Source organism: Numenius arquata, chromosome 11 (genome assembly GCF_964106895.1).
Source record: "Numenius arquata chromosome 11, bNumArq3.hap1.1, whole genome shotgun sequence".
Classification (NCBI taxonomy): Eukaryota; Metazoa; Chordata; class Aves; order Charadriiformes; family Scolopacidae; genus Numenius; species Numenius arquata.
The window spans coordinates 11743048-11765971 of NC_133586.1; the positions used below are offsets into that span (position 1 = coordinate 11743048).

Genomic DNA, 22924 nt, shown 5'->3' on the forward strand with positions numbered 1-22924 from the left:
TATTCCTAGTCTCAACTTTCCTCACTTTCCCTGCATGTTACACTCGGTCCATCCCAATTCTTTTGAGTGTGGGGTTGTGTGAAACTCTTTCTGATCCACCCCTCACAGCTGCCCCTGCCCTGGCATGGGCTGTCCTTGGGCCACAATTCCTTCAGGTATGGAATTCCCTTTGGTATGGAATGCCTGCGTCCAAGAGTGTCTCACTGGGTGCCTGTCTCCTCAACACTCCATGTGTGTCTTTATATGTCCCTTCACATCTCCCACCCTAGCAGCTCCTGCTCACATGTGTGAGCAGGGGTGCCATGTGCTGCTGTGGGAGCTTTTGGGGTGTGAAAGGATGTTTACATGGGTTTCAGAGCCAGTTGGAACTGGATGGCACAGGGAAACACGTGGCCTTCTCCTGCTCAGGTCACCTCTGCAGCCCCTGCCACTAAACCTTGCAATTTTTGCTCGTTACAGTGCTCACACATGAACTGATTAGGCACTCATGCACATAATAATTGGGTGCTCACGGGTAAATTAATTGTGTGCTCATGTGTTAACATTGCAATTTATGTCCAGGGTGCTGGTGGTTGCCTTTGCCACAACAGCATGTTGCTTGTTCATGGTCAATGTGGTGTGGACAAAGACCTCAGGTATTTTTCTACAAAGCTGCTTTCCAGTGATTGGTGTCCCAAGCCTGTACTGGTACATGATGTTATTCCTCCCAAGGCTTCTAGCTGGCATTCTGCTATAGATCCTGTATTCCTACCAGTCAAATTGCTTCATATTCAAACTTTCAAAAACTGGAAAACAAATCATGATAATTTAGGATAGAAAACCCTGTTATGTCATTCAGTCCATTCCTCTGCCAGTGTAATCCATTAACTACAGTCCCTCTTTATTCCAATAGTCGTTTGTGTCCCAAGCAACTGAACTTCCATGGTTCCTCTCCTATCCTTTGGGAATCTGTTTACTTGTAATCAGGAAATGCTTCCCCCACCCCCCCACCCCCCCATTTTATTCAGACAGTTATGTAGATGTGATTGGGCTCCGATGCTATATTGAAGTCTGGGGACTGCTCACCTGGCCCTCATCAAAATAAAATGAGAATCTGCACAAGAACAGCTGTTCCCCTGCATGTATGAGATAGAGTTGGGACCTTGGTATTGTACCAGTGATGATTAGTACTTCAGTTCTAAGCATATGTTGTTAATTAATATAATAGAATTATTATGGACTAAATACTGCATATCTACAGCAAAAATGAAAGCACTACAAAAACTCTTTAGCAATCCATATAGGTTATAATATACTTTAACTCACAGCAGAGAAAATGTGCCATTGAATTGCTGCAAAACTTATAAGTGATTTATCCAAGGGATGAGCAACTCTCATTACTTAAGAAGGCAGGTAGGTTTTTCCAATGAAGTTATTAAATATGCTTAAGCATGTGCTAGGCACCGGGTCTTTAAGCAGTGACTGCTTAGCAAAAAATGACCTTTTATTAGTTTAGACAAACTCACTTCAGTTTTTCTTTTGTATAATAAACGCCCAGGTAAGTATTTTCACTTGTATGAAACTAATTTTAGTGATTAGTATATTTTTGAAATTTTTGTTTGAAATGAAAAAAAGTTCAGAAGCTGTTGAGATAAAGCTGATAAATAAGTTGGCACAGCCTGATTTGCCTATTGCTTATTAAAAGCTGACTCTTGTCCCTTTTCTTTTAACAGATCTAGTTATGATGAGAGAATCTAACTACTGCTGTCTTGCCTCTGTTAATACAGCAATGATTGTTTTCACAAAACTAGAAAAAGAAATACAATCCTGTATCTGTCATCTCCATTATTTTTGCTTGAGCCTCCAAGACTGCAACAGCTTAAGTACCTTGGAGTGGAATCTCTAGAAGGAGATAACTACTGAAACAGGAAAGGGTGTTGGAGGCTATGCAAAAGAAATGTCTCAAGAATATATTGAAGCAAACTTGACATTATTTGCCAAACTGCATAAAGAAGCCGATATTGATATTAGTACAGCTCTTATTCCAGGTAAGATACTGCTTATGACTACTGCAGAGCCTGAACATATGTCCCTATTAGTATAACATTCTTAGTGGAAATATGCGTGTATCTAGATACGTAGTTAAAACTATAAATGAGTAAAGGCTTCAGGATCAGTTTTTTATTTCATTCTTATACAATGGTTTAGAGTATTCCCTTCTCTTTCTTTGCTCATCATTACCTAGTAATTTTCAATTCAGACTCAATGTGATTAATATTTTATATTTATGTCTGAAAGCACCCATGTATATTATGTATCTCCCTATTTACCTTCTTTATTTCTAGTAAGAATTATTCAGCTTGCTTGGTTTGCTTTCTTAAACATGAAATTGGAGAAGAAATCTCCAATTGTAATCACCAAGAGTCTAATCACTAACAGTATGATGGAGTCAATGAAAGAATAACAGTAATTATGGAGCTGATTCTGGAGGTAAAGTAAAAATTACTCATCCTGTAGAACTTTACATTTGTAAGGTGTGTTGATTACACATCAGCATTTAGAAATAATTGATGTGCAGAGAAAATCCAAATAATGTCTGTGTTGTTCTAACAAATGAAAAAGTAATAGATGTTATAGTAATAAAGACTGTCTGTCTTTAAAGCCACTGCTGAAGTCTTTCATGGAATCCCTACCAATGTGTTCTAGGGTAACAAAGCAGTGTCTTTCGTAAGTAATGAAACCACAAATTGGAATATTATCCAGACACCATTCCATCTTTGAATGTTTTATGTGTTGTGACTTTTATAAGCATGGTAACATAATTTTTAACAATGATATCCATAAAGGCCATTATTAATTAATCCCTAGAGCTTTATTAACAGGAATTTTGAATGCCTAATTCCAAATATAGAAAAAGAGAAAAATCAATTTAGTGATTTTTTTAAAATTTCAATATGAAAAGTTCTGTGTCACTATTTTACAATATGAATGGTAAACTTTAACAGATTACCATTCAGACGATTACGGTTTTTAGATGAAGAGTAAGTTCAGGTGTGATCTGGAAAAGTCATGCATTTTGTAATGGTAAGATGATATAAAGGTGCAACTATTTGTCAGCTGCCAGAGCATATATTACAGTATTGTCTAGACAGTTCAAGTTTTACCTGTTGGGCTTTTTTTTTTTCTTACCAGAACAGTGCAGTCCAATGTCATGATATACTTAAGAAGATGGAAGAACATTTCCAAAATGTGTGAAGATGTAATTAATCTTAAACTTTTTCTTTCATTATCTCTTCAGGGGTCACATTTCCAACTTAGTTATAAAGCTATTTTTCTTTTTGAATGGAAGATTATTTTTCTGTAATGATCTGGTTTTAGCAGGTAAAACTTTAAGAATTGTAAGACAAGCATCATGAAACTGATGATATCAAGTGTTCATAGACTTGCTAGCCTACACTGATGTTCTTCTAGGAGGGCCCAGCATCTCCAGCTTTGTGCGAAATGGGTTGTCAAAACTATTTTTAAATTTATAATATTGTAAGATAGTCAAGTTTGCGTAATTTCAACTCTATCTTTAGCAGAACTGAGAGGAAATTTGCTATCATCATCTTCTCTTAATGGGAAAAGTCTACTTAGACCTTTTTCTCTGCAGGAAGAAATATTTCTGCTAATTTGCTGTTGAAAATTTGAATTGAAATACTTAGAGAAGGATAAGTCTCTCATCAGGAACCAGCTGAGGAAGTGGAATATAAAGCAGTAGCAGAATGCTTGCTTGGAGCCTTCACTGTTCTCCAGGTATTAGATACATGCATTGGCCTGTTCTGGAAAGCTAGGTGAAAAGAACAGTCCTGTTAAAAGTATTTCAGTTTTACCTTGTATAGACTTCTGTGACTGCCATACTTGACTATCATGTCATGACTTACTCCAGGATGTGTATTGAAGCTAACATGTGTGGCTGCATATGGGATGAACTGGCAACTGCAATGTCCAGATGGCTATCCTGGAATGATGCAATGAAAGAAAGAAACAATAATTTAGGGTACAGTGTTCAAGATCAGAATTCAATATAAGTTGTTTTCAGGGCATGGCATTAGAATTCTTTTGTGGGTTTTTGATGTTCTGCATTCATAATAATGTGAAGGGATGTTAAAGAAACACGATCTTAATCCAGATGTACTTGCAAAGAATTTAAGTTTTGAAGGTATCTCTATCTTCTTCCTTGGGATTGACTGGAGCGCAATTAATCTGTGAAACACATTGTGCAATGTGATTCTTATCAGACAATCATGAGGTGTTTTCGAATTTGAAGAAGTAGTTATTTCTTATTGCCAAAAATAAGCACCATATGGTTTTGTAACCAGTTCCCTGACTGGCCTCCCAGCTCATTTAATCTTTGGCTTCCTGACAAAATTGCTGACTTTCTTTGGTCATGCATCAGAGTAAGCTATTAGTTTAAAACTGAGTCCTTAACTTGTAAAAGAAAGCTTTAGTAACTCACGTCTGCAGTAATATGCAAATTTTATTTACTAGCATGTATAAAACAGGCATCAGATCTGTGGAGAACATGTGAAAAGTTTCCAGTACATGAAAGCTTTGACAACTATTTATTTTTCTTTCTCATCAGGGTGTGGTGAGTACTGGTTATAAGGACTTGCCAAATAGAATGGCTACTCAAGCCAGTAGCCTTTATTCCAATAGCATCTTGAAATTATTAAAGCTGTTTCTCCTGAGAAAGAAATTTTTTTTTTTTTTTCACTTTGAACAACAGCATGATTTAGATTATGGGGCTATTGATCATGTCATTAGAGCAATTTTGGTAATGAAGGTGAGTTTCAACACCACTTAAACATATTTTTTTTTATAAAAACATATATAATATGTTGTATGAAAGCAGTGATTTTGTTAGTGAGTTTGGTGATTCCAAGAAAACATTATCATTCAACATCTACATGATAACGTGGTGAAGGGAGTTTCTTGCATGTTTCAAGCACTAAAATATGGGGCAAGAAGAGATTTATAAAAATTTTGGTACTGTAAAATTACTGTTGTACTTTAAACTTTTGTTTTTAAAGAATGTGTTACTAAGAATCAGCCCATCTCCTGAGCTACTGAACCATGCCTTAAGTAATATGACTTCAAGTGCTAGATAGTTAATGGACTCAAATCAGTATGTATAGAATAGAGGTGCTGACAAGTAGGAATAGGTGAGCTGTGTGTGATACTCAAAAGGACTTCAAGAAGTGCAAGTACTTCAAAGGCCAAATGGTTTGATGACACTTACTACGTCTTTTGCCGAGGTCAGGAGAGGTAGAGCATTGTTGCTTATAAAGACACAGCGGTTTTCTATTGAAACAAGCAGGGTTTTAGCCTCAGAATATGAAACTTGTTTCATACCTGATATGACATCATTAGGCTATACCCTGCATAGTCTCTATTGCAATAGCAGTAGCCCTCATTCCTTCCTAAATCTTTTGGCCCCTTATTCTTGGAGGAAAAATGGAACTAGATATACAGTTAAATCAGGAGGCAGCCTTAAGATCTGAAAACTGATTTTCCTTCTATGTTGGCTGCAATTTTCTGTATTCAAGATGTTTCTGGAGATAGACTGGTTCTTTTTCAGTTAAGTTTATTTTGGATGTAGTAAAGAGGAAAGCTTAATTTCTGTAGTCATGGTGAGTTGAAAATTGACAGGAATCCATATTTGCCTGCAGGTAGCATTAAATCAAAGTATAGTCCTGCTAAACTTTTAAATATTGGCAGACTGGAATTACTGTTTGGCTAAGAAAGTGTTTGTAAAGAGAAACACATTCATGCTCAGCTTTTAAGGAATGTAGTCTAGGATTTAGGTAGATTTTCTTGTTCAGTGTTTGTTTTCTGGGATTTTTTGTGTTGTGTTTTGAGTTTTTTGTTATTTTTTTTCTCCTCCAGTGTCAAGTGTATTACATCTGAAATACATTGGGCCAAATTTGGTGCAGAAGAACACAAAGGTGGCTTTTACAACTGACTGAATTCAGTGGTTGGTGCTATTTTACAGACCAAGGGTTATCATAACCAGTATAAGGTAAAGGCTAAATCCCATTCTATAGACTCATGTGAGTAATCCCACTAATGTCAGAAAGACAAATGAGTAACCATAACAGAACTTTGCCTGAAGGGTCAGTCTATAATATAATGAAAGGCAAGAATCAAAATTTTTTACAGTAAAGGTGGTGAAACACTAGAACAAGTTGCCTAGAGAAGTGGTAGATGCCCCATCCCTGGAAACATTCAAGGTCAGGTTGGATGGGGCTCTGAGCAACCTGATCCAGTTGAAGATGTCCCTGCTCATTGCAGGGGGGTTGGACTAGATGGCCTTTAAAGGTCCTTTCCAACTCAAACCATTCTAGGAGTCCATGAATCCATAATAGTGATTGTTCTGTTCTGCAAGAGGAAGGTGTGAAGTGTTATTTCAGTAACCTTTCCCAAGAACTGCACCCATTTCTATTTAAAAAAAAACAAACAACCAAAAGCAAAAACACAACAGGAAGAGCCATACTCTTACAAGCTAGGAAAATCATGACCACAGCTGGGGTTTATATGAAAGGTACAAGAAAACTAATTTATCTGTATTTCTTGTCCAGTTTAGCATTTAAATGGTGAGACATGCTAGGAATAACTATGTAAAAGGAAATGAGGCCCTGAAAGGTAGTGTGAATTAACATTGAAATGCAGTGGTAAATCAGGGTTGCTAACATATCGTGTTGCCTTCCAATTGAACAAAAGGCTAAAAATTCAACTTTTCAGGATCCTTGGTGAATCATTGTATACCTTTTGTTACCAAGAAGCTTGTTCTGATATTAATTATGTATGAAATAAAGAGCCAATGTGGTATAGGTTAGGGACCCAATTCAGGGCCAATTGAAATTAACATAGGCTGTTCTCAAAAGCTTTTGGATCAGGGCCTGTATACACTTCATAGCTCCAGATGTCATTATCTGTGGTGAAATATATGTATGAAATGGAAAATGGATCATATGGAAAGGTTTTGATTATGTTGAATAATATTTTCCTCATAAACAAGATTGTTATGCTCTTTGCATTAACTGCCTTTAAAAATAATGATAGAATGAAAAAAGAATAATGCGAATGATAACAGAAAAGGATACATATAGCACACCTTTTAAAGGGTTCACTGCCTTCAAAGCTCCTGGTTGAGGTGAATGAGTAACAGTAGAAATACCTACTAGTTCAAGGAAAGCAATTTTTGGTGGTAGAGAAAGTTGGTTTTAAAGGAACTAAAAAGACAAGCAAGTCTGGTTCACTTAGTGAACTGTTCCATAGCCAAGCTTTGTACAGCATCTGAAAGACCTTCCTTACGCCCTCTTCCCAGGGTCACTGACTTAAAATGTTTTGTCCAAAGTATCACCCTTGTTTGAAGATCTATTTTCTTTGATTAATGCTAAGCAATTTGTTCTACAAGTTTTAAGGTTTTTATTAAAAACTTCCTAAAATGATAATCCATCTGAAAGTTAAACTCCTGTGATCTCCAAGAGTGAGATTGTGATATCTTTCTACATTGGTCTGTGTCCTGATTGTAGAAATTCATACTGTACATTGATTTGCTCAGAGCTTCCTTGGGTATTTTTAACAAAACATTGCGCAAGTGATGACAAAATATGTCTCCAAGTAAAATATCATATTATCTTGGATTAATGAAATGATCTAGTCTTTTCCTAAAGAGGGAAAAACATTTCCTTAAACCACTAACACATATGGTCAAAGACTAGTACTGGGAGCAATAATATTTTCTCCCAAGGAAGTATTGTTGAGCTCTATGTGTGGTCTGCATCTTTTTAACAATGTTCAGATGCTACACTGTGGTCTGTATTCCTACTAAAGCAGTAAAGGTTGTGAGAAGTCACTGGGGAATTTATGACATATTTAATTTTGTTTTTTGATGAACTATTTCTCCTTATTTGCCCAAGTGGAGTATTTTTTATTTAAGAAATTTAGTTTGGCAGTCCTGTATGCATCTGCTGGATCCTGGGGTTCAGGATCCTGGGGTTCACTTCATCCTCAGGTTGACAAAGATTCTATTATTCCAAAATTAGTCTTCTGTCAAAAACAATGTACAGAAGTTACGCATGTGCAGGAAATGTCTTCTGCCGCCATGGGTGTCAGTGACATAACTTCAGTGGAAGTAGGATTTGGGTTCTATGTCTGTTTTTATTTTATGATTAATAAAGAAAAGTGCTTTTTCTATTCTTTGAGTGCATACTTTTTTCTTTATAGGTTTGGCAGGTATTTTAGGACTGATGCTTGTTTCTCCTAATTCTTGTTTTACTCAAATGGTGACCAGATTTGTTCTTGCTTGGAATAGTGGTTATCACACTACCCAGGGAGTCACACCTGGCCTCCATTTGCCTCTCATACCAGAAATTGTATTTATTATTGCTAAGTGTACTGTCTGCTGTTTTATTCTCTTATATGCTTCATTATGACAGTTTTGAGTTCAATTTCATTAGGAGGGACCCACAGGAAGCTAAAGCAAGGTTAATGACTTAACCAAAATGAATTACAAATGAGATTAGAATTTATGAGTTCCTGTCTCAAAACTTTTATGCCAGACACTAAACAATGCTGTTTTCATCTTTACTTAGATCCATGATGCATATTCACACACAGAAATTTTACTGGCAACCAAAGGATTTTATAATAATCCTTGCTTGTAAATATAGGAATGCCAATATTGCATTGGCTTTATGTTTATACCTATTGTCCCTACAGTAAATATACATACTTCTGTGAGCAATAAGATGACTAGAGAAGAAAGTTTTTAACAGAATTAATGGGAATAGTGAGAAGATGTGAAGAGAAAACTTTATCACCTCAGGTATACATGTCTGTATCCTTTGCTTTTTCATCTGTATAGGACCAGCTTCTTTCTGCATGGTCTTGTCCAAAAAGGAAGATGTCTACAAAAAAGAATAGTATTTCTTCAGTTGATGAAACTACTAGGTTAAATTTTCCAAAGATCATTGATACACAAGTAGCTAGGTTACTTTGCCTAATTAAGATACTACATGCTTTTGCCATGATATAGTAGTACAAAGATGCATGTGGGAATTTACAATCTGAGCAGCATCCTTACCCAGTCAACTGTCAATTTCTCAGTGTACAGCATTTCGCAGAGCAGACTTTCTGATGTTTTCAGCTTTAAATTTCTGTTTATGATGGAAAAAGTATTTAAAAATTGGATTCTATTCTAAGCAAAGCTTAATGTATGTGGACCTCAGTTTGGCTTTAGAAGAACTTGAATTCCAATTTAATTTTTTATAGAACTTTAGGTAGAAGGACCTACTCTTCTAATACAACTGCTTATGTACAATTTTGTGAATAGTCTAATTGTTTTGGTAGCAGGAGTCAGTTGTCACTATTCAAGATCTCAGCTCTGAAAAAGCATTTTCTAGGATAACTGACTAATTGTTTTCCATATAGCATACCTATCTCTGATGTTCAGTATGTCTAATGTTAGGTTTCTATGTTACTAATAGAGTGTCAAAATCAATAGCCTGATTTTTTTCAGGTCCTGCTAGGACAGCCCCTTAAATCCCTTCATGCTCACCAGTTCTGTGAAAGAGGTGAGAAATAATTATGGGCTTTTGGTCCATGAGATTGAATACTCAGGTGTGGAAAACGGATTACAGAAGTATCTGTGTCAGCAACTTAATGTCTAGGAGCAAACCTGTAACAAATGTTTGCACAGTCGCACACTGTGGAGAGGAATAGATTAAGGTAATTGAATCAAAGGGCTCGTTGTAAATGTCCACAATCAAAACATACTTTCATATTTTAGTCTGATTACACTTGCACTGAGACTACCCCTCCACAGATAGGATTTCTGGCTGGAAACTTCTTTAACAATCATAGAATGGTTTGGGTTGGAAAGCACCTTTAAAGGCCATCTAGTCCAACCCCCCTACAATGAGCAGGGACATCTTCAACTAGATCAGGTTGCTCAGAGCCCCATCCAATCTGACCTTGAATGTTTCCAGGGATGGGGCATCTACCACCTCTCTAGGCAACTTGTTCCAGTGTTTCATCACCCTCATAGTAAAACGCTCCCCAAAAACATGTATAGAGACAAAGTCTGCATGTATTGGAAAGAAAGATGTTTAGAATTTTTCTAGGAACTAGGAAACGTATGGAATAAATCGTTTACAACAGAAGGATGGGTTCTACATAATGGAAGACGAAAGGCTGTTAAAAAGATTATAGGGGAGTTTTTAAAATTAAAGACTGGAAAAGCAGATAAATTAGATAACATAATGTAGAACAATGTTCTGTAACTCTCAAGTAAAAAGGAAGGTAGAATTTGATAAAATTATTTTTAAAGAATAGCATAAACAGTCAACAAAAACTTTCTTCTAAGTAAAAATGAAAAAACTAAGCAAACATACTGTATATAGTACCATAGCCATGCTAGAAGTTTAGGAAATAAGATGGGGAAGGAAGGCTTAGACTGACTTAGAGAGAGAATAAGGAATCCATTTAAAAAGATATGAAAATGCTCCTATTAAAAGGAAAAGAAGGTAAAGTCTGACACCATATAAGAACTGAATTTGCAACTAGAATAAGCTGCAGAATACAAAGTGACAGTTATACCAGTTTTAACATAAAAGGATGTGCAGAGAAAGAAAGTGTACAGATGGGAGTTCTTACTTGCTAGTAAAATTTATATTTCTGAATGGGTAGTTTCTTAATTATGCAAAATGCTGGATATGTTCAAATGACCTACTCCAGAATACAATTATCTCTGCCTTCTCCCTAAAGCAGTGTTTATAGGAAGATATGGTACATCTCTATGCCATTGGACATAATATTGAACAGGTTATTCAACGTTATGTTTTCTTCTGTTCAATAGTTAAGTAATCCCAAACTAGAAGGGTGGTCTTGGATAACAAAGCTGGTCATATGAGCAAGCAGAGAGCCTGATTCTGCCTGAAATATTAATTGCTACAAGCAGCAAGGAACGAGGGGTATGTACAGAATCAGGCCCTCCAAGAAAACTATTCACTTATATGGGCAAATATTTGCCATCCCTCTTCATTAGATCATGGAATCTGTTATCCCTAGGGCCAGAGAAACAATTTTATAGCCTTCCTATTTTCTGCTGTCCTTATTTGAGCATATTCCTTTGACTGTGTTATGTTTCTTTTAAGAGAAAAGAGCTTTGCATTTCCAGTTCTATAATAGTCAGTTAGAAAGCAGCAATACATTCATCAAAGAACTTAATTCATTTGTAGAAGCACCAATCTGTATCTAGTTTAGAAAGTAAGTACATCAGGAGAGAGACCACATTTACTTTTATTTGCTATTTTTTAATCTCCAGATGCATGTGGTGTTCAAAACTTATTAAAACTGGGCGATTTCTTACTAGAGGTAGAATCTAATTGGCAATTATCTTTACTATAGACAGAGAAAGTATTTTGGGAAGAAAACAATCTGATAGTAATCAGACCTGAACTGGTTCTCTTACCTGCCCTTAAGGCTTCCTACGTCCTAGAAAAGCGTTCAGCGCTAAATCTGGAAGAAATGAGGTGTCGGATTTCATTAATGCTTTAAAGGTTTTCCTGATTTTTTTTTTTTTTAAACCAATACCATCACTGGAGAGAAATCTGATGGATGTCCTGGAACTTATCATAAAGTCACATCGCAGTCAATAGACATAGTAACAAAGCTTATTTTCCAAATGGTTGTTTCGCAGTTAGTTTTACATTGGAACCCCTTCTTTGAAATGATATTGTATTACCATACTAGAATAGCTCATATCTGTATAAAAGAATAAAGTAAAACATTTCCCTCTGTGCTATAATACACAGAAGGAATGGATCAATAAAATCTTAAAAGCTCAGACTGAACTGGAAGCAGTAGCAGATACGTTCAGTTTATACTCTGCGTTCAAATAAAGGAGACTAATTCTTACACTTGAGTTTTGACCCAATTCATTGTGAGGACCAGGTTAATAATTAGATAAACACTGGATCAAAATTGTATGCTGTGTTGTTGCTTCTTAGAGGTAAGGTGTAAAATCACTGCAGCTAATATTTTTTCCCAGTTGTCTTACAATGAATGCTTGAGTACTTGAGATGTGTTCTGCGAAATTTTATGTTGCGTCTTTTCCACAGTCTATAGTACAAGCGACATCAATATAATCGTACAGCTGTTCTGTTCAACCCCAAATCTCAGGATACAGCATCTATAAACTAGCTCCATCTCAGCAGTGTTAATATTCTTATATGACAGTTTCCCTTCTGTCAGATTTAAGTCTCTGGACTTTTAGATTTCTGAAAAGGCCATAAATATTTCTTGAAGATACCAGCCAACACATAGTCTTTGGCCTTTCTGAATGTTCTAAGAATGTTGTTCGATATTTGTCTGTTAATTATGATTTGAGCATCATGGATTTTTCTGACTATAGTATTTTGGATCATACTTTCAACTCATTCAGTAGTGCACGTTAAAAGATTTAATATTTGAAATTAAGTCACCGTGTGCTCTTTAAATATCAGAAGGAAGATCACATGTTTACTAAATCTGGTCATGTAGGAATTTCAGAGCACTTATATCAAAACATCTAAAATCAAAATACGAGAGAATCAGAACTTCATATTTAGCTTGATAAAATACACTGCTTTTACCCATAAAGAATATGATGGCTAAAACAGTTTTAAGTTTGTTCAGTGCAGGGCAAATCTAGCGAAGGTGTAGTATCTTTCAGCTTGAAGTAATGTGATAAGTGTTTTTCTCTTGAGACAGAGTATTAAGAAATAAGCCTGTAAACAGTAAACAATAAGGCAGTAATTGAGGCATTGTAGACTAGTATTAGAAAACAATATGTCAGTGTTGATGATAATTGAAAACATGTACTCTAATATATGTCAATGGATCCTGGAACTGAGTTGCTGGGATGCTAATTAGTTTCATGGTTCCTTGATGGATTGGTGTCATAAATAAATACAGAAACCAGAAAATGTGAAAGGAGGAATGTGCAGAAGTCTTATAATCAGAAATGGATAATCATTTGCATTAATAAACAAAGAAGAAATATTTCTCATCTTTAAAGATAAACGATTGGTTCTCAGTCCTCCTTGGAAATTTTAAAAGCCTTTCAGTGTCTCTGTATTCCTTTATAAAGAGTAAAACTTGAAGTACAGCAATACTAGATGTTAATTTTTTTTTCTTCAGATTATGTATTTCGGCTCTGTTGTGTGCTGTACAAGAATGCTGGTAGGGTTGTCTAGTCAGAACACTTGTGGATTTGGGAATGCCCTTGGTGTGATTGGGGTGTCAGAGATTTAGGAGCAAGCAGCAGTAGGAGCACCTAAATCCTCACTAGAAGTGCTTGCATGGACGTCTATAGCTATTGCTCTGGGTGGCACAATGGGTATGTACACTTCTTATACAGTATGTGTGTTCGATTCACAGCATTCTTGTTAAGTGTTATTAATTAATTTACTATTCTTTGAGAGGATAGGAAAATATATTATGAAAGTGTTTGAATTCCTAAAGGTGGTAGTCTTAACTAAGGAGGTGTGTAAATTAATTGCTGATAAAAAAGCTTAAGTTTTGTAGAAGTAGAATGTTCTGGAAAAAAAAAAAGTTTCAAAAAGTACTGAAATCATAACGTCGTCGGAACCTCCTGTTCATTTTCTCAACTGAAACAATTTTCTTGTTATGAATCTATTGACTGTCTCAGTTGATCTGAAATACAATTTATTAATTCGTGGGAAAATAAATATTTGAAAACATTAATTTAGTTTTAATGCTGATTCTCTGATGATTTTGTATCTGATACCGTGGAGACCAATAGAAATTCACAAAAGTTGAGGTAGAAACTTGGCAAGAGAGAAGAGCTGAAGGTACTACTTCTTTGTCAGTTTGTCACTTAGATTGTGGTAGTCTTCTAATGCGTCCAAGGCAATTGGCCTGCCTTGATTGTCTGTAGGCAAAATGTGTTTGTGAATGCACCCGCTGGAGTTTCCACAACTCTCTCCCATACATAAGAAACAGTGGCTTCAAAAGAACTGTTCTGGCTCTGTTTCTTACAAGTTCTCATCCCAAAATGTTCTAGCAATGTATTTTTGGGAAAGACTTAAATTAGGTTAAAATTTCCTATAACTATTGTATTTCTATTTCATTGTACGAAAAGGAAAACAACACTAAAAAGTAAACAGTCCTTTCTTGCTCAATGATCTGTTTATGCTTTGAGTATGAAACAGTGTAATATTTTATTTTGGATATAAATAACTTAATTTTACAGGTCTTACCATTGCAAAAGGAACTGAAATCTCTGACCTTCCTCAGCTTGTAGCTGCATTTCACAGTCTGGTTGGTTTGGCAGCTCTCATACGTATTGCCAAGTACATGATTGAATATCCACACTTTGATGTTCATCCTTCTGCCAAGGTTCTCAAAATCGCAGCATATCATTGGGGCACTACATTTCAGTGCTTCTTTAGTGGCTTATGGAAAACTGCTGGGTACTCTTTACTTAAGGCTGTCACATGAAATTTAGGATGAAGCTTACTAAAGGCCCTCTTCTATTTTCCTCAAAATAGAGTTGAATCCTAGGGGGAGTTGCGGGCTAATTCTCTTAGCTCCTTTGCGAGGGGAGGGAAGTAGCCTTATACAGCTTAGCTTAACAAATTTGGTAGGACTGGAACACGAGCAAGAGGTTAGTGCCTTTGGCTTTTGTGTTGATTAGGAGAGATGTTGATGTTGGTCTCAAGGATTTCTTTTGCTAGATTTGCTAGAGAGTGTTTGTTTAACTAAGTGTTTGACTTAGATTCCATGGGGTCTTACTCCTAAGAGCCTGATGTGAACAACTAGTGGCTGGAGGAATTGTAGTAAGATATCTTTAAGATCCCTATGTATCAATTACTTCCTATAGCTATTGAAGCTTTGTGTTCTGAATAGTCCTGTTTCCTACTACAGAGCAATTGTATATCAGACTGCTTTTGTTTTCCCATATTTAACAAGGCTGAAATAGAATGACTCACTGAATATGACAGGAGCTGGAGCACTTCCATTTCTGAGAATTCCTTCCAATAGAATTCTTAAGTTTTTTGTGTTGTATCTGCAATAGGTGGGTCTTTCTTCCAGCTAAACCAATTTCCAAGGAGACCAATATCTTTGGTATTTTTATTCTGTATCTGTAGCCTGTCTTAATTTCTAGTGCTTTAGCAATAAAAATATTTTAGTGCTAAAGTCAATGCAGTGTTAGAGCTCACTTTCAGGTTTGCCAAACTCGGCACCATTCCTACTTGGGCACCACTTGTTGAATGCTGTTGGCTAGTATGATAATTTTTACATTGGATCCAAGCTACACCCCTGGATTAGTGTGCAGTCTTGGTATTACAGGATTCCCCCAACTATGGTAATAGTATCAAGAGAGCAATTCTTGAACCTCTTCATTGCAAATAAATGTAAGGTTTTTGCATGCACATCTAGCGCTTGCTGAATGCTAGCCACGATGCAGTCTTGCATGTTAGCTGAAAAATTTGGCATGAATTATGGGGAATCAATAAAGCACTCTACAGAATGTTTATCTAGCCCTATAGAAATTCCATACCAAGTCTACAAGACCCTGCAGGATCCCACAAACCACACCGCAGTGATCCAAAACTTTTTAGCCAGCAGCAGTGCTGTAAAATGAGCTGTGGATGTTTATCTAGTCAGATGTATATGTAATCCTACCCATTGCTGTAACTGTGGGCTAGTTTTCGAAAGAAATAAGAGAGTAAGAGTCTTGTTCTGCAAAATAACAAATTATTTCAGCTCCTATTATGCCTGTATAATCTTTCAGCAAAAATTCTAAAGGCGTATCTGCTTACATGACCAAAACCAATAATGATGATAGGTAACAATCTTCTGCTAACTGGGTGCTTGAATAAACTTTTATTTGCTTTTGTTTCACTTATTAAATATTTTAGGAATTACATAATTTATTGAAATGTGAATTTAATTTTTCTTTCCCTTCTGTGGTGCTTACTGAATTGCAGGGACTGACAGCCATAGGTGGAGCAGATATGCCTGTTACTAAAATACCAAACAGTTACTCTGAGCTTTGTGTGCAGAAGGATTTCTTATTGAAAACATTCTGGCAATTGTGGGTGCCTTGATTGGTTCCTCTGGATGGAGCTATCCTGTCATGCATTGTGTGTGTGGTAAGGAAATACCACTAGTTTGCCCCATTTTCTGTGTGAAATAAGACTAGGGCATCTACTTCGGAAACTTTTAGAAATAAGATGTTGTAGGCGATTGGGTGACTGGACTGGCTCCCTGACAGGATTTTGCTCGTAATAGTAGTAACTAATGAAAAGTTACAACAACTGGATAGATGTCTGGTGGGTTCTCTAGAATTAGGATTTGGCAAATGAACTCTTTAAATGCCAAGGACAGCGAAGAAATCAGAATATGTCTAGGTTGCGTGATGTGGAGCTGCATAGACATATCCAGCCAACTCAAGGATTGCCAGTGGTATATATGTGCTAGGAGAGCCCTTCCTTATTTTTACCCTGCTTTTTAGTAGCTCCTTTACCCATAGCACAAGCACTTCCACCTGGCACTTCACTTAACAGTGTAAGCACGCTAACAATTCAGTTCCTGCTGGTCACAGGTATGATGGACTGGGCATTGACTGGCACTCACACGTTGGCATGGAGATTAAACTGCTGGCCTTGAGAGAGTAGATTCCTTCAGATCAGAGTGGTGATCTTATACCGTAAGAGAACTTGCATAGCTTTGCCCAAGTTTTTGCCAAAGCCATTCTGTATGTAAACAGTTCCTAGTACACTATATCTGGCAATTGAACTTTAAAAAGTACTAGGAAAAGCAGTAACAGCTATGTGATTTACTCATAAAACCAACAACGTAAGCTAGTATTTTGTAAAATGCTAAATGGTCTTCACTGAAAGCTCTCACACAGCAACTGACTTGAGGAAATGGGAAATTTACTGTTTCATAACAAGCAAGAGGGGTGATGTGATTTAAACAAAGAACATCTTTGTTTTGCTACAGAAAAATGTTAAGGTAGTTTAGGGAGAAGAAAAATTGCTTAAAAATGGCTGAAAAACAAGGTTTTCTCAAAGGTGTATCTGAAAATCTGTTTGAAATGTGTGATTTTTGTGCCAAGTGGGATGCTGAAGTTTTTCTTATAAAAAAAACCCAACAATGCAATACTGAACTGTTGAACCATTGCTGTATCAGCTTCACAGCTTGTTAAAATAAACTTTAATGAGCTGAAGAATAATGCAGTCTGCCTTACCAAAAAAACTACATGGGAATTTACAGTAAATGAACTATTTATTTTGGGATTCTTTCAATGGACTTGGAACTGTTGTTTTGACCAATCTGCTCATTTAATACTTTCACATTTAGGCCATGATCAGGTCTTTGCCAAATGTCATTTTTGGGTGGATATGGTACCGCATCTACAGCAGGAAGGAAACCTGTGGAAATTGTTGGAACTTTCACTGAAGTTGGATTAGACCAAGCTATTGAAATGATAAAGGAGTCTAATTTTATCATTACCCTGGAGGAAAGTTCAGATATTGTTCAATTACTCAATAGTAGGCTTTTCAAGCTACCTCAGGTCTTGCATAGCATTCTGTGTATTTCAGTGTTCACTGTCACTTTAATAATGCCAAACTCTTGTTTCAACTTCCTTTGAATCTATACAATTTATGCTTGTTATCCAAATATTAAAATTGTTAAATAGTACTTCTCTCCTTATATGCAGCCTGTGTCTCATGTGATGTTAGCAGTCATTCCTGCCTGGGCTTTGCCTGTAAATACAGACTTCTACAATTATTAGTCAACTTCATGCCTAATCATCTCTGTTCCTATAGATATGTTATGCTTTCTCAGAAGCTGGAGTGTCCTGAGCTTTCCAACAGAGTGCTATTTTTCTTTACCTTGAAATCTGTTTTGAAAACCTAAGCCTGCAGTCATTTACTTGCAGACTACTTGAGTGCGCAATATTAAGGCATTGTCCAGCTTCATCTTGACAAGTCTACTCTCTTTGATGCTTTTATCCTTGATTTTAAGTGTTTCAGGGCACAGATTTTGCTTTCTTGTCTGTTGCAGACTAGTGATAAGTATTAACTATTATTTTAGTGATGTACAAATATGCAAGAGACTTGAAAATTTGCATTATAGGCATTAAAATACAATATAAGCTAAGAAGGGGGTTATAATAAATGTTTGGTCACAAACAACAAGGCTGTATTTCTTCTTCCCTATGTTTGCATTGAAACCTTTTGTTCAGATGTGTTCAAGAAGTACAAAATTTTTGGGACTTGGTGCCTACTTGTCACCAGTAAACCCATTTAATAGTGTCCAGAATGTATGTGATATTAGCGAAAGCTGAATGCTTCCTGATGCAGTGAGTTACAACCATAATTAATGTTATAGTTCTAGTGAAAAACATTGGTCAACCAGAAGTATCACACTTGATAATACAGCATACATCTCGGCAGTACTACATCCTCTTCCTTTTGTAATGATACAGCGTAAGGCAAAAGGGTTCATCAAGGCTGTAGACCTAAGGCTACACTAATTTTAATTTCATCTGGTTTATGCCATTTGTCCTGTCCTGGAATTTTGAGGTTTTACTATTGGTATCTGTTGCAGCTATCATGTAAGTCAGACCTGCTCTTTATGATTATGACCTTAATGAACAATGCCTCACTTTATACCTGTGAACTCTGCTAGGAGTTTTTCTCATATTAAAAAATAATGAAGGCCTCTAGCACAGAGCTGGGGATAGTGGAAATGCAAAGAATTTGGGCACAAACCTCTAATGGATTTTTTTTTTTTTTTTTTACCCTACAAATGGTACTGGTTTATAGCAAAGAAATATGAGATGAAGTTACTGAAGTTACTTCATTGGGCTTCCCTTTTTGTGTTAATTCTCATAAAATAAAAAAAAATCTCTTGCTTTTCCTAAAAATGCCTGTCACTGTTACCTGTAACTGCCAAGATTTATGCAGGGTAATCAGCTATTCAGTCTGAGATTTCTCTGAGAATGGCAAGCTTTGGCCAATATTCATTTTCGATTAGCAACAATAACAAAAAAGTTTGTGTCATGATATTTTAGGAGAGTTTAATTTCTGTAGGATAACTATACACGGAAAATATTAACGGAGGTCAGGAAACATTCAGTTTTCAGGCATCGCATCTACAGGACAGCATAGCCACTGAGTTGAAATGTGCTAGCTAATCATTCTTCTCTTGTTATAATAAATCACAAAAAGTTATAGTATTTCATGAATGCTTGTGAACAACAGACTATGGTTCCGAATATGTAGAATAAAATTCTGAAATAAAATAGTTTTTATGCACTGGATTGCCTGAAGCTACTGAGCACTTGCTGTGTAGCCAGCTGATCTGTTTTGCACCTCTGAAACCTGAGGTGAGACCTAGGTCTTCTCTCCCTTAAGTTATGGGCGTTAGAAGCGCTGTGTGTACCTACAGCTGTAATCAAGCAGACTTCTCCAGCTGACCCAAGAATACAGTTGGCTTCTTTCAGATGCAGCTGCGTGTAGCCCTTAGCCAAATGGATGGGTCATCATGATGAGGGGCCTCTGAAAGGAGAGGGATATGGAAAAAAAGCAAGAGAACTGCCAAAGTGCCTCCCCCAGCAAAGCAGGCTGCTGTAGCGAATAATATTAAGTGCTGTTGTTTTTGTATAGCCACACTAAAAAATCCAATAGAAAACACTCAAAGACCTAGAAATTTGTTATTAGTCAAGATGTTTATATACTTTTCAAGATTAAAGAAATTATTTTTAAAAGGGTCAGAGGCTTTATTTGCAATAAAATAGTGAATTCCAAATAGAACACTGCACTGTTAAAAACACATGCACACAAAAAAAATCAATGTTCAGGGTGTTAATGATTTTTGGTTTTAATTTTCACTCAATTGTCTCTTTTGGATTTTTTTCTGTGTAAGTCCTAAGTTTGTGAGGATGGCAGTCTTTCCTAATATTTTCCACACTGCAGAAGTAAAGAAGGCCATAACAGCTGTGATCATTTCTCTGGAGATGCATATGATCTGTAGGACCAGGAAGAAAGGCAAAAAATGACTCTGTACTGCCGCTAGGCGTTCCCCCTCCTCCTCAGGCTGCCAACTATTAAACCAGAGTCTATGTAGGCCACTGACAGGTGGGGATCTGATAATTTCAACAGCACCTTTTCAGATACTTGTATCACCTTGCACTGGCCATATTTCATTCACATAAGAATTCTTCACTGGTTTATCTGTTTTAGAGCTGCTTTGCATCACTGGACCCAGCTTAATGGATGGGAGTCAAACTATATGATTTTGTTCCAAGCAAATATGCAGGTGATAGCTCATAAAGGAAGGTTTATGAGCTAAATTTAGTACATAGGGATCTTGAATTTACTGCCTCTGAGAAGACTCTGTATCAAATCTTTTCAGCTGACAATCTTAAACTGTTTCTGACTCGCTGTCCGTCCTATAAGCTCAGTCTGGAAAGGCAAGATGATGTATCTACTCTTCATAAATGTCTGAAATAGGTGTAGCTTCATCGCTGTAAATGAGGCTAATCTGATAGCATTGTTGTATCTGTTGTCGACATATTTGCATGCATATTAGGAACTTAGAAATAGCAGGGAAAAGAGACACTTCTGTATTCGACTGTTTTTATTCCACTCTTTGCTCAAAGTAGACCTATGGTTGTCTTACACCTGGAGGCTGTTCTCCATGTAACAGTACACTAAATTCCTTTGGATCTTGCACCTCAGTCACTCGGAGGCCTATTGCAGCAAATATCAAGGTGGTAACAGCCAGAACATCCTTCTCTGGTTGCCAGGCTCCTGGAAGGCATAGCCAGCCCTGTGCTTGAAAAGGTTAAGAGGACTGGAAGCTGGAACGTGATGCTGACTTTAAGGACTTTAGGAGAGTGAACAGCTGTACAGACCATGAAGCTTGACTTTACTGGGCAAACTGTGAACAGCTTTACAAAAAGAAAAGAATTGGTAGGGTAAGTATGCTTGGTAGAGAAATCACTGCTGCTTTTGCAGATGTCATGTTTCACAAACCCATTAAGAGTTCCTTGAAGGATGCTATGAGATTGAAGTTAAGGGTGATGTCGTTGATACTGCTGGTGCTCTAAACTAAGCCCCATTTCTGTATCAGTGGTGTTACGCTAGAAATACACCATTCATGAGCACTGTGGCTAGAGGTTTTAGAAATTATAGCAATTTTTAGAGCTGTGTTCTACCATCTTAACCCAAGCTTTGGAATCTCTTGGATGACTAAAATGTTAATTCCTGGACCTACAACAGATTGTGTGTAAATGGAGTTGTTCTTGCATGTAGAGCTATGGAACTGACGAACCGAACAGAACTGAGACTTTAGGTTTGGACTGTAGGTCAGCAGTATTGAAATAAGCTACGCAGTCTAAGATAACGGATTTCATCCTCAGATTGCACATATGCGCTCTATTTAGTGACCTCACAAGGGCCTTGCGTAAGACTGCCTCTGAAATCTTAGGAGCATTTATTTTCATGACAACTTACGCAGACAATGCACAAAATTTTGTAATAGTTTTCATTAGCACATGTCGCTGCCAAGATTCGATTCTAGGTTTGAACACCAACAGATGGACCTAATTTTTTCATTCAGATGAAACAACAAACTGTCATCGTTTATTGTATGCTTGATTAATGTGCTTTGGTGTTGTCTTGATAACTTGAAGTAGTGGCTTTTCCTTTCATAATAACACATTTTGTAATATATTTCCTTTTTGTCTCAGATACAGACTTGGCTCTGGTCATTGGTGCAAACAACAGAGTAAACTCAGCAGCACAGGAAGATCCTGATTGTATTATCACTGGCATGCCAATACCAAAACTCTGGAAAGCAGAAACAGGTACTAAAGACCAATGACAGAGTTCAGTACAGTGTTAGTTACGGTGTGTTAATTTCTCACAAGAAAAGCTCCAACAAAGAGAGAGAAAAACAAGAAATGTCTTTTCTAAATTGATGCCTCACAAGATGAATATACATAGGCCCATGTTTAACTGAAAATGGCCACTGCCTATACAGAGGGAGTAGACCTTTGCAGGGGCCTAGAAAAACAATTCCTGGCCATTTCCACAGGACCATCCATATGTTGGAACAGCAACAGTATTGCATGTTACCTTGCTTGCTTGAATCTAACGTGTTAGTTTTCAAGGACTTTAAAAGATTCAAGATTTCTTGTTTCTTACCCCATTATATTTTTTTCCTTTTAAAATGAGCAAAATCAGATAGGCTATGCCTATGTTAGAGATTATACTGCATTTAAAAGTTTGGCAGTGTAGTTTTGTTGGCGAATTCCCTGGCAGCTGCTTCAGGCATTGATTTGAAACCAGTTCCCCAGATAAAGCAACCCATGTTCAAGGAAGAGAGGAAGCTTTTGGCAATGTAAAGGTTTCTATGTTATATTTTTTGCCAACACAGTCATGATAGAAAAGAATGCAAGCATTTTTGTACTCTTAACTGACAAAGGTATGCAGATCGAAGCCAATATTCTAAACACACTTAGACATGTGTGAGGTTATAAGAGGAAGTAGCTTGATCCAGCTGCTTCAAGTAGACCGAGGTGCTTTACACAATGTTTCTGAAAACTGAAGCTGTATCAAGTTGCTTCCTTGTCTGCTGTAAATCTGAAAAAAAACCCCAAACCTGACTCTGCAGCACTGATTCAGCCCAAAGGAAGCCTGTGAACAGAGAAAGCTAGATAGAATTTTTCAGTACTAACCACTAGAAAATGCAGGTTCAGTTCAGCTGGAATTCATGCTGTATTTGGCAAATGATTTAGTCATGAAACTGAAGCTCCAAAAATAATTTTTGAAAGAAATAAAATGTTTATGATGTTCCTGAAATACAGAGT

General features: G+C 36.8%; 1 pseudogene; it reads left to right on the forward strand.

Annotated features, from left to right (window-relative positions):
* The first annotated feature begins 10730 nt into the window (after positions 1 to 10730).
* Positions 10731 to 14529, forward strand: LOC141470075 (NAD(P) transhydrogenase, mitochondrial-like; annotated as a pseudogene).
* The last annotated feature ends 8395 nt before the right edge of the window (positions 14530 to 22924 follow it).